A 12,851-nucleotide genomic window follows, 5' to 3' on the forward strand; every position below is an offset into this window, starting at 1 on the left:
CTGTGGAGCTCTGACCAAAACAGAAGAAACCAACAATGCCTCATCCTTAGGCATTACTTCTGCTCATCCATAGACAACAGAGGCAATTTCAGAGAGGTTGGATGTTTGCCACCACCCTCTTCAAGGTGTACTAACACAGCAGCCTCTTGTGGCAACCTGCCCCATCCTTTTCAGTGCAAGGTCCTGCAGCTCAGCTCAAAAGCCAGTAAAAGTGGGTTCTGTTGTGTTTTCTCTAGAGGGTGTAGACTTCAGCCTGGAATACAGTCACCTGAGAGCAGTAACTTTGGTACTACTACAGGAGTCTTTTGATATTATCTGTTCATATATTTATTTGCTCCATGCCAGAGCAGACATGAAAAAACCCTACATTTGCATCCTCTTTTAGGCTCCTTTGCATCATCAGAGGAAACACTGCATGATTCAGACTTAGGTTCAAAAGTTAATTTGTCTCTAGGAGTGTATCACTTGCACACGCCACATAGCATGTTAACAGTTTGGCATATTCGTGCAAGAGCTTGACAGACCATTTTAAGTTGTAGTTCAAGGATGGCCCATAAATCTTCCTTTTCAAGGTAGATTTCTGGCATCCCCAGATCTGGGTGTAGACAAGGCCACTTCGTAGATACGCATATCCCTGCTCATGGGAGGAGGAACACTCAGCCATTAACAACCTGATGCTTATTCAGAAGATGAATCAAAATCATTTGACCTCCAGCTCAGGTTTTGGTTGGTTGTTTTTTCACAAATTGTTCTAGGAAACTCTTTTACCCAAAATGACTCTTCTGGAGAGCCAAGGAAAAGCTACTACATCTCATGTAAAGACACATAAAGTCCTGTGACAGCTCCTGTATTCATGTCACTGTGCATTACACATTGCCTATCATAATTTGTGTTGAAGGCCCTGCCTAGAAGCCAAACAACCCAAAGACAAAACTCCCACCAATTTCAACAGGAGTAGAATTAGCTACAAAAGAATAACTCCTTTGATTGCATCATTAATGTTCAAATGGTTTACATTGTTACTTATAAACAAGGTGATATTGCCTAGGAGTCTACCCAACACCAGCAGGCTGACTTTGGCCCAATAAAGTCCTGGCTATTCCTCCACTGGCTGTACTACTTTACATAAAACAAGCGTGTTATTTTCTTTCCAAATATCTCAGCTCATTCCAGCCACAAATCTTGGAGTTCACTACACTCAGAGCGAATTGGCCAAGAGACAGAAGGGACACGCTTAATGAGAAAAGGGCAGGCAGTACTTGAGTCAGTGAGGCTGGAAATTAAAGGAAATAGTTTTTTTTTTTCCCCCCTTTTTCTGCTCTGGGATAGATAAATCCCTCTAATGTCAAGGTTCATGTATTACCAGAGATGGTCAGCACTGATTACATATCCACATATGAAATGCATTTTACCTGTCAAATTCAAATTAAGCAGCCTAGGTGCAAGGGCACAAATGGCCAGCTTTGCATCGAGCTGGTGTTCCCATGGTACACAGCTTATGCTATTTCTTGTCGAGGTTGGGAACAGCTCTGCACACCAGCCCAGATGGTGTTGGCATTTCTGAGATGTTGCAGGGCACCCATCCCGTTGCACTGCAAGGACAGGAGCAAGGACAAACTCCTCCATCAAAGGTTAACCAATGGAAAATTCCCAAGTACTAGATGATCTGCCACTTGCAAATCAGGCAGTTAGTTATGTGTGTCCTTCTCTAACCAATTGAGCTAGGACCTATATGAGTTGTCTAATGGAAAGTTAAGCCTTAAGGGCTCTGAAGGTTGGGCCACTGAGCTTTAAAATCATTGTGCTTTGCCAGTTTGACTGAGACACTTTGGGCAATAGAGGACATTGTTGTTGGGTATTTATTTTTATTTTTAATCTTAATTTTAGCCAGAATGGAAGAGCAAGACGATGGAAGAAATGTAGTAAGTGTATTTGAAATGGGCATGGAATTTTACACAGGACAGAGCTCCCAGAAATAGCTCCAAAACAGACTGCTTTAAACATTTTAAAATAACAGATTTTATTGGTGTTAGAAGGGTGATTTCTCAGGGCTCTGTTTACTGTGGCAAGCCTAGAAGGGAGGGAACATGTATTCCTACACAACAGAAAGCAGGAGACATGCCATTACACAGTCAGACAGCCCATGAGATCGGTCTGCTCCAGTATATATGCTGTTTAGGTAGCAGCATTGAAGTCCTGTATGTTCATATAGCAAAATGCTTTTGCAGATATAAAGATTCCTGGAGATTTTCTCAGATCATAGGCTAATTGCTTTGAGGAGAGGAAGGGTAAAGATGCAGATCAGCTGCAATCTGCCTTTTCACTTGATCACTAAGAAAGGGAAAAAATAACCAGGTAACTGCTGCTACACGTTCATTTTGTAAGTAAACTCCTTGGTTAAGGTTTCGTGTTTCCTGGGCCTGGTCTAATACCTAAATTTCTGCAAAATGGGAAAGGAGGGAAAGGAAAAGCTCTTAGCAAAATGACCTCAGCCCAAGTTCCCACCATCCTCACCCTGAAACCCCTTTCACAGAGATCTGTGAGCAGCAAAGCAAGGAAGATGCGGCCTCTGAATGCAACCTTCTGCTCAGGCGAAAGTGCATTGGGAGAAATAACCCCTGGCAGGGCCCCAGATGAACCATTATGTCTTGATGAGCCATTGCTCCCCTTATTGATGGACCAGCTCTCATTCACAAAAAGGTGCTTTTGCAAGGCAAGAGGAAAAAAACACATTTGAAAACACAGAAGGGATGCCCTGTGTGGTTAAGGCACCATGGGAGCATTGTGAGAACCTAGCTGTTATTTTTCCTGGACACTTGCATGGACAATGTTGAAACGTCTTCACGGACAAATCTGCTGTGGGCTTCAGTCCCTTATGTCTGTAAACTTTGCTGTGGGCTTTTCCCTACGGGGCTAATGTTTGGGGCAGCACTGCAGCTAAGGGACCTCTAGCAGTTTCTCTTGCCTTCCCTCCCACCAATATACACCCTACCTATCACACAGATAAGGCATTGCTCAAGGGCATAAATGAAGGTGAGATCTACCCGTTTCATCCCTCAGTCAACCAGTTGACCAAGTGACAAGATCACTGTCCACCTGGCTTGGGAGAAGGTGCCGGGATTTGATTTGGTTATGCACTTGGCAGCACCTTGAGCCATTGGAGCTGTCCTTCGGCACCCAGTTAAGGCATGTGGGAGCCCATGCAATTAAAGAATAGCAAGCAGAGGCCAAGTTAGCACCTCTAAAATGTCATCTGCATGTGGGCAACAGACTCGAGACCCTTCTGGCTTGTGACTGAGGCTCTGTCTAGGCTACCCAACCGTATTCACTAGATATCCAATGACTGGATCAGTAATGTGGACACGCAGAGGACAGGAAAACACCAACACTTAGGAGTCTTCACATCAGACTGAATCCAGCTGTCTATGCTATGACAGGTGTCTAGTGATGTCTGAGATGCATTAGTTAAACCTACACTCCTCACAAGGCTGGCAGACAAGACACAGGTCCTATTGGAGACCTGTGAGCTCTGTTGCTGTGCTTCAGCATCTCAAGCGGGACTAGGCACCTTCATACAGAGAGTTTGAGTCCAGCCCCAAGCTTTTCTTCTCTGCTTTCTCCTCTAAGCTAAGCCATGCAGATCTGTGCCATGAAATGCACTTACATGCAGAACTCATGGTGCCAGGCAGAGCTAGCTGTAAGTGTGCAACCAGAGGGACATGAGCACATGGTCCTGTGTACCACAGCTAGTTCCAATGCCGTTGCCTCTTTCATCCCAGCCTGGCTCTGCAAAATAACACGGCAGGCTGGCTGGGAAAGAGATGTCTTTTGCAAATGCTACTGTAGCACAGAGCTCCCACTGTGATCACAAGGAGTCTGAGAGTGGTGTGTCTTCCTGTGCTGGATGAGTGAGATTTTTTTGACGGCATGAAGTGCTGAACCCTTGTTGGACTCCACCTCTGCATGTTCGCTTTTGGAGAGTCCTTTGCTGTTTCTGGAGTGATGCAGATTTGCCTGTCTGCAGAGGTGGTTTGGAAGCAGCTGCTGGAGCAGATAGATCCCACTCCATTCTCACTCTCTCCAGGATAACTTGGATGTTCGTATCTTCAACACACAAAACCATGCTCCTGTAGCCTCCAAGCACCACCTTCGCACCCAGAACTGGGAACTGCAGGGAATATTTTATTCCACCCTAGAAAGCATCTCAGATATGTGCCAAGCTGAAATCAACACTGTCCCAGATGCTCTGTGCTCCTCTACCCACTGTGGGCTTGGAAAGCCAGCGCATCACCTCATCTAAGTACCTAAAAAAGCTCCCCAGCAGCTTGAAGCCTTATGAGTCTGACACTGCTTGGGGTCCCTGCCCTGGGAGAAGGGGGAAGCTGTGAAAAGGAGCATCTCACTTGAAGCCATGAGCAGCTGAATATGCACCAGGACATCGTAAAGGCAAAGAGCAGCCAAGTCTACCCTGTAGGGCCTGGAGAGCTGCCGTTCAGTTTTGAAGAAGAAAACATCCTACAGCCTACAACCACCCAGTAGAGGACCTGTGGGACCCCATCCTCATGGAGGATTTGAGAGCCTGCAGCCTCCCTAGCTCCCACCTCAAGCACAGATGTCTAAAACTGTGATTCTGAACCTCTCCTCCACCAGCTACACTGGCGTCTGAAGCCCACAGTGTATCTAGTGGGTTTTGCCAAACTTTTTCACTGGGAGCCTGAAGATACGTGCTCAAGCCTAGAAGTACCTGTGTTTTCATAGCTGGTCTGCTCATCAAACCCACGTCACCATTGAGCCTTGCTGAGATCAGTGGAAGTTCAGCCCAGGAGGCACCTCAGCACAACCAGCCCTACATAAGATCAACCAAAGGATGAAGACCTGCTTATTCATGTTTTTCTTATCCGATAGCTCAGAAACTCGCTCAAACTAGAGAGAGAACCCTTTTTCTCACTGAAAATCTCCCAGTTAAAGTCCCTCCTGCACACAAGGTGTTCAAATTCACATCACCTGACTCTCAGTTACCTAGTTAAAATATCCAGGGACGAGGGCTTCATATTCACCTCTGTAGAATATCTTCCGGTTTCCACTAGGACTCCCTGTACAGACAGGGCACATGATCATGTAGCTACATAGCCAGGGTCAGGAAAGAGAATGCCATGGCAGTCCTTGCTTTAATCAATGTTAAGGTATTTAAAAAAAAATCAGACCCTGAATATACTTCTCCAGAGTTAACAGAGCAAGGACTGAAGCGCAGGTCTCCAGCAAGAGCTTCCTATCTATGAGGCATGACAGAGAAGAGACTCCAAATCTCTGCCATCCTTGGGTGTTATCACCATCCAACCATCAAGGACTGCCTAGGCTTTACATTTAAATTGAGAGCTCTAAATACATGGCTTTTAAGTCCATTCAGCCAGGTGCAGTCTGTGTAGTGTCTAGTAGACCTCATTCCCCAGACATCTCTGAGAGCCCTAGCCAGGATATGCCACAATTCCCTTTCAATCCAACACCTTCGTGATCCTGTGATCTCCCCGAACAACCCTTCACACCCTCCAAAAGCTGTGAAATACCCTGACAGGTAAATGAAGAGTTAATATTCCTGCTACCTAGGAGGTTATCACTAAAATGGGACTCCTGCCCAGAAATGATGGCTTATGGGCACAGCTCCACTCTGATGGTTTCTTTAGAACCAGTTGGCATGCCTTCTTCTGTTCAGAAGGTCCATTTGTAGTAAAAATCTATAAATAATCTGATAGGTTGGGAGAAGAAATGAAAAAAAGGCCACTGCCAGGTCATTTAATGTATAGACAAATACATGTTCACTTCATCTGCCATGTAAACCTCAACTGTTCAAGTTTATCATTCACTGCCAAAAATGCTATTACAGCAGCTTGAGATTTCAAAGACAGTTTTATTCCTGTTTCTGACTGACCTTTGGATGGATTTTTCAACTCGGAAAAAGAAAAAAAAAAAATTTATGTGCTCTGAAATGGAGCTTAGAAGGTTTTACACAGTTCTAAGTATAGATACGGTGATTTACGAGGACCTCTTTTTCTGTTTTTTATAAGACTCTGTCTTTCTTCAGCCATGAGCAATGTATTGGTTCTGACAAGGACACTGGGAATCTCTGAGACTTTAGCATTATTTATGATGGAGAGTGTGTGATCCAGTGGCCAAGAAACTGGACTTATCACTTGGATCTGCCATGGATCTGCTCTATAACCTAAGAACTTTCCCTTCCTGTGTCTCCTCTTCTCTGTAGTGATGGTACACTGGGGTCAAAAACTTTTTTCTCACTACTGGTTTTCAAATAAACCAGTACATCCCAGTCATTCTGGTGATACCAGATGATGCTTCCTTGTCAATAACCTCTCTTCCCTGCAAGATTTTATTACTACAGTTTCCAAGGGTCAACCAATTCAATTACATCAATGTCACCAGGTGGTTGGGGCTGGTTTTGAGTGCTGGTGCCTGGATTAATATAGACTACTCTCACTTCTTGCTCCTAAGAGTCTACAATGAATGGTTTGTATCAAGGTATCAAACATCCAATAGTGGATGACAGAACACTTGTGTTAAGAGCTGGACAAATGCATCACAGAAAGGTGATCCATGACCCAGGTTTAATTACGGTTGTGCAACAGCACTGGGTCAAGCGCCATATTCACCCTTACACGAGGGTCTAAGATCCCAGTGTTTGCATCACATTACCCAAGTGAATGAGTGCTCACAAACCTAATAGGAAACTATCAGCATTTAGGGCATGAAAGCCTTGGGTTGAAATTCCTGGAAGTTGTTTGGCTACAGAAAGAAATCTGTCTTGGCTACCAACCAGAAAGAAGCCCTAAACATAGGTGTGATTAATCTGCTGTGAATAATTCAGTGTTAATGATAGCACTCACACTTTTCAATGGGTGTTCTCCAAATCCCTCATAAGCATCAGGCCTTTACATGCCCCAAAAACGTGTCCATGCACACTTTTCTGCAGAGCGGGTGCACAGGGCTGGGGGATGGATGTGCACACCATGCAGCATAAATCCCAGGATAAAATCTGAGCCTTAACCTGACAGAGTGGTATCTCCACAGGAGACATGTAGTCTCCAACCTTACAAGGGTCTAGGGAGAGCCAAGTTATTCAGGTCCTTGAATCTGAATACTAGATCCTTGACCCATAAACCTGTAAAAGGCTGATCTGTATTCATAGACAGGCATATTCAGGTGCACACTTATCTACAACTGCATGGCCCATGGAGCCCATGTCTTTAAGGTCATCCTTTGAGATGGTAAAAGCAACTCAAATTAGCATTTCCCTATTCCCTTGGAGACAGATACTGGCCCTGGACTGGGCACAGAGGCAGAATAACTGGGCAGCTGTGTCCACGTGGCATTGTGTAGAGGCACTAGACCTCTCTCTGTCCTTCACCATTCCCTCTTCCCTTGAACCAGCACCCAGGTACAAACAACCACCAAAGATGGGGGAAGTCAGGGCTCATGCTCCCAGTCAGGGTGCAGGTGGGAAAGCAGCTCTCCATGCAGATGTGAGGGTCGGGCCTCCAACATACCCGTGACCGGGTGATGATCTACCCACAGGGTCACCATGGGCTCCATAAGCACCCCTTCTGTCAGCATTAGTCCCCAAAACCTCCCACCACTGGCTGCCCATGTCACAAAAACTCATCTCAAGCGCATCCTCACTCCTCTCCCTTTCCGACCCCTCCCCTCCACCCTGAAGACATCCTTTTACCAAAACGAGCCGTGGAGGCTAGAAAAGACACTGACGTCAATGTAAAAGTAAACCAAAGAGGTCTGGTTCCTGTATCATCACTGAGCTGGGCTGAGCGCTGCGGAGCGAGTGCACGGTCACTCAGTTGAGGAATCTGGGAGCAGGCTCAGGGATCAGCAGCTGAGCTTTCTCATTCAGGCTGTGTAAGTACAGGCTGCGGCATGCTTCGGGCTGGAAGTGAGGGGGGAGAGGGAGGGAGATTCACCGGCTGCAGCTCAGGAAGGCAGCATGCTCCAGTTCTGGCTGGGCTGAGAGTTTTGGAGGCGTGCAGACGGGGATGGGAGTCCTCGCAAGCCAGATCGAGAGCGAAGCACGTGGGTTAGGATGTGGTTTGGCTCCACGTGGGTGGGAACAGAGCTGGAGAGGAGAGTTTCCTACACTGGGTGCTGCAGGGGTAGAGGAGAGTCGGAGAGTTTAGGGCTGGTGCAAAGGAAGAGAACGTGTCATTGAGGAAAATGCCATTTTTTCTAGATAATGAACTAATACATTTGGACACCAAAGTGCATTTGTGCTGGTCCATTATCTCAGTGACATGCATGTGAGGACACACAAATGTCTATATGTAAAAATCAGGCTGCAGGCAGAGCCGTCCAGGGGATTCTGCATGAAAACTTGAGTATTTCTGGTACACCTCCATATACTGGCTACCTGTCAAGGCCAGCTATATGTATACATACACATCCTGCAAGTGTCCCTGTACAGAGATGCAGAGAGCGAGACACAGGCTTTTAGACTCAGGCCATGAATAAATTGGTCTGAGAGGGCTCAAAATTAACTTTATAATATAGTTTTAGGAAGCAGAAAACTTTCTCCAGAGAAATGGCATGGAAATGTTCTTATTTTTGGTGCTGTGTGGATGGGGGAAGCAGCTGGGCCAGAGCTGGGGTGGGTGGGAGGGATGAATGGCCCCACTAGCTCCATCGGCAAGTCACTGCCAACTGAGACCTGTCTGGCCTCAGTACATCACATAGAGAGCATCTCACATATTTACACAAATTATACTCAGTGGCAGTGTGATGAATTGACAATGCAGCTCTTCAGACTCATTTCAGCTGTGTTTTGGTAACATGATGTGCCTTTTTTTCTAACATGTCTCACATGCCAGGGCAAATTTCTCTTCTTCAGCAAAAAGCCAGAGCATTTCCTGAAATGGCAGCTCCTTCAGCAAAACTAAAACTTCCCCTTTCAGAAATAAAAGAGAGCGGGCATACAAATTTAATCCCTATTACACGCGCGTGACAATCCCAATTGAAAACCACCAGGGTAAATGCCTCTGTCGCCCATGATTAGCTGCAATGCTGCACCTCAGCTTGCTCTGTAAATCCCTCCCTGAGCAGGGGAAAGCTGGGCGGCCACAGGAAAAATGAGACAGAAATACCCATCGCCTCCATGTTGTAGCAACTACCAGCACAAGTGAGGGTAGAAGCCTGACTTTGGTAAAAACATCTTTACTAAGAAACTCTTCTATCTATTTCCTTTGTGCACAGAAATCTCTGCCAATCCACAATTAGAAAAGAAAACCCCTTCTTCCCCCCTCCTTTCTTACATGGACACATGGCAACTTAGCAATGCAATTGAGCAGCTACATTATTAATCAATCCATTTCAGCACATTTTGCTTCACTCTGCTTGAGCCTCCTTCCCCATCTCCCTAGTGCGTTGAGATAAAACAGACAGGGAGTCATTTCTTCCCTCTCTGCAGAGCGTAAAGGTGCCAAAAGCACCCTACCAGTCTTTCTTCCCCCATTTTAAAGAAGGAGGCAAAGGCCAAGGAAGGAATTGTACATGAAACATCTCTCACAGCACGTTCTCCCGGAGGCAGAGTAAGCAGAACAGGGGAGGCGGCTGAACAGAGCAATAAATCCCACCACATGCACGTAGAACACAGCCACAGCTCTGCTCCCCCTTACGTGCATCATGCCCTGGGGATGACGTGGTTCCCACAGGGACACAGACTGTCCTGCCCCTACAGCCCCTTTCAGGGGGGAAAACTACACCCTGCACTCCAACTAGTCCAAAGGGCTACGGGATTTAGGCTGTTCACATTTTAACAGACTGGAGACACATAAACAGGGATGTTTAGCAGGCAGGTGGTCAGCACATTTGGGGAAACCTCACCCTTTAAGGAGATGTGAGTCCTAAAAAATGGACACATCCATATTTCTGAGCCCTTTTTAAAGTGGGAGCCAAAAATCCCCCATGAGAGTAACACTCTAACACACAAAGCGTGCATTCTTTGAACTTTCCTTTACACCATGGACTGTTACAGCAGGTTTCTATAAATGCCCAGTTGCTAGATTTAGGGGGAAAGTGAGAAAATATATTACCTAAATGTGCACGTTAGTGAACCTCCTGTGACATCTAAGGTAAAGTCTACAGCCCCTTCTGAGGAATGTCTACTGCTTCTTAGCAAGCCCATCTGTAAATATTGTAAAGACTCTGCTATCCCCTCTTAATCTCTCTTTTGCCTCTTCTCCAGTTTTCATACTTGCATTTTAATTTGTAGCTTTTAGCTGTAGCTTTTGCTCCTGCTCAAAATGACTGATTACGGATAGCTGAGCAAATCCTATTGACAGCTTAGCAGAGAAACACTTCCCGTCCCGTAAGTCCTAGAGAGGCACAGCAGAGTCCAGCTAAGCATGACAAAGTCCAGAGAAGAAGTAGTTGTGCTGAGGTGAAGGGCTGAATCAGGGAAACAGAAAAGTGAATTCCCAGGGCCAGAGCAAAGTGAATCAGTAAAGGGTCAGATGGGACTAGGCTGAGCTGGCTGTAACACCCAAAGAGATGATGTCACCTATGAGGCTGACACTAGCCAGGGATGATGATGTTCAATCTGAGCGTGATATTTACTGGGATCAATATACCATTAGTGTATAGACACAGAGGGATTGAATTCTTTATTAGGTCTTATGCATAATCCATAAAAGATGTGCATCTCATCTATCACAGCCTGAAAAGCACCACTACAGCCTTTATCACACAACAGAAAGGATGACTTCTTGCACATCGGTGCAATAAGATTTACTGTCAAATGTCCCCTCCTCTTTATGGCTCCAGCCACCTTCTCTACAAATATCTGCTAAAAAGATGGGAAACTCTCCTAAGTCTAACAGACATGGTGTATGGCTCCCAGCTTGTCTAGTAGACAGCTCCCCATCCTCACATGCACTGAGTTTGTCAGCCCTCTCTATGTGACACCAGGAGAGATGGATTTGGGTCTCTGGGGAGCTGCCCCATTGTAAACCCATCATAAGCAAGCTTTGGCCTCAGGGACAAGGTTGGGGATGCTGTGGACGTTTGCCAAAATTCTCTTTCATCCAGAGCTACAAACAGCTGCAAAGACCTACATTAGCACAGCTCATTCAGCACAGGTAGACATCAGCTAGGTGAAATGGCACTGAGCTCTGAGCACATGGACCCACACAGAGTCCACGGCAAGTATTCATGACCCACCAGGTTCCTCTCAGAGTAACGAATCCAGAAGGACGTAGTAAAGTGGTGCCTGGGCACAGCAGGAGAGGACACAGAGGCAGGCTCAGCAGAGTGACCGGCTTCTTGTATGACATGAAGGGGGTTTCTAGCATTTGAGTGCAGAGGACAGGAGATTGCTGATGGGTGGCTTACGTAGCAGAGTGGTGGGCACAGACCTCCACCACACAGAGCTACTGTTGTGCAACCAGCTTCTCCTCTCAGTGGGGTGTATGAGCATCATTTTGCTGGTCTGGCCACTCTCCAGGAGGCGGCCAACGTGCAGTGCAAACTGAACATGCAGAGCATTATAATCAGCATTATAACCCTCATAACCAGCACAGCCTGACTTGTCATTACCCATCTCAGCAGGGAGGCCAATGCATTAGCAGGCTTATTAGTGGGACATTCAGTTGGGTGCAATTTCATCCTCATCCCGAGGGTCCTTTTGTGGCAGCATGGAGAGAGAAAGCTGGGTTGTCATGCCCGGTTTCACCTGCTTGGCACTCACAGAGTTGCAGTTCCCCAGCAGCCAGGCTGGCTCCTTTTGCCCTGGTTGAATATGCCAAGCAATACATCTCAGAAAAATCCAGGCTGCCAAGCCGTGTTATGCTGTCTCCAGCCACCAATTATGCGGATAAATTGATTGTCATCAGAGTGATGAAGTAGCTCAACAAATAAACTTCCAGGAACAAGGCAGCCCATTTTTCACACACCAGCCTCAAGGCTTCCTGCTGCTTTGATCAAACATACAGAAAATTGTCTCCAGGCTGCACTGGTGTTAGAGACACAGACTTGTGAAGGCTGGAGCAAGCCAGTGAGGGACAGAGATTTATAATACACCAATAACTCCACATTTGTGCACTATTGCGCAAGGCAGGTTGAGCAGATAATTTCTGAAGGGGTCCAGGCCCAGGGAAACATGCTGCCTCCAAGCTACCCCTTTTCTCACCACTCACAAAGGGGTTTGGCAATGTTGAGAGCAGTGCATATGCATTTCCCACCTGTGTCTCAATAACACAGATTCAGGTCAGCAGCACAAAGACAGACAGTTGTTACATCCCATTGTTGCATGAAGCCACCATAAAGTTCACTCTGACCAGCAGCTGCCTCAGAGGATACCCAGGATCAAAATAGCAAGGGGCAGACGTCAGGAATCAGACTCACTGGCAGGAAAGACATCGGAAGGGGAGTCGTGCTGCCTCTGGCCCCTGCCTAGATTAGGTCTGTCTCATACCAGGGCTGTTCATCTCCCACTCACAACAGTATTAAGTTCACCCTGAGAATCAGAGCTACTAAGACACTAGCAGTAATAAATCCCAGTGGTACGATTACTCGTGAACAGCTTACCTAGGAAAGCGCATGATTATTTTAAACACACTGATTTATTAATACACTCAGGATGGCTCAAGTCACTAGTTCTTGCCCAAGGGAGTTCAGCAGTGGAGCTCAGCATCTTGACTCACAGTGTTGGGACTGATATATGACTAGCTGTGATCAGATGGCATATCTAAAAATACAGAGCCTGCGGTTTATTTTTCTTGGAAAATGGAAAGACACCCAAAGAAGTAGATCCCAGTTTAGCAACCACAGCAGGCTGGATTTTT

This window comes from Tyto alba, unplaced genomic scaffold (genome assembly GCF_018691265.1).
Source record: "Tyto alba isolate M040663 unplaced genomic scaffold, T.alba_DEE_v4.0 Super-Scaffold_9, whole genome shotgun sequence".
In the NCBI taxonomy this organism is placed as follows: Eukaryota; Metazoa; Chordata; class Aves; order Strigiformes; family Tytonidae; genus Tyto; species Tyto alba.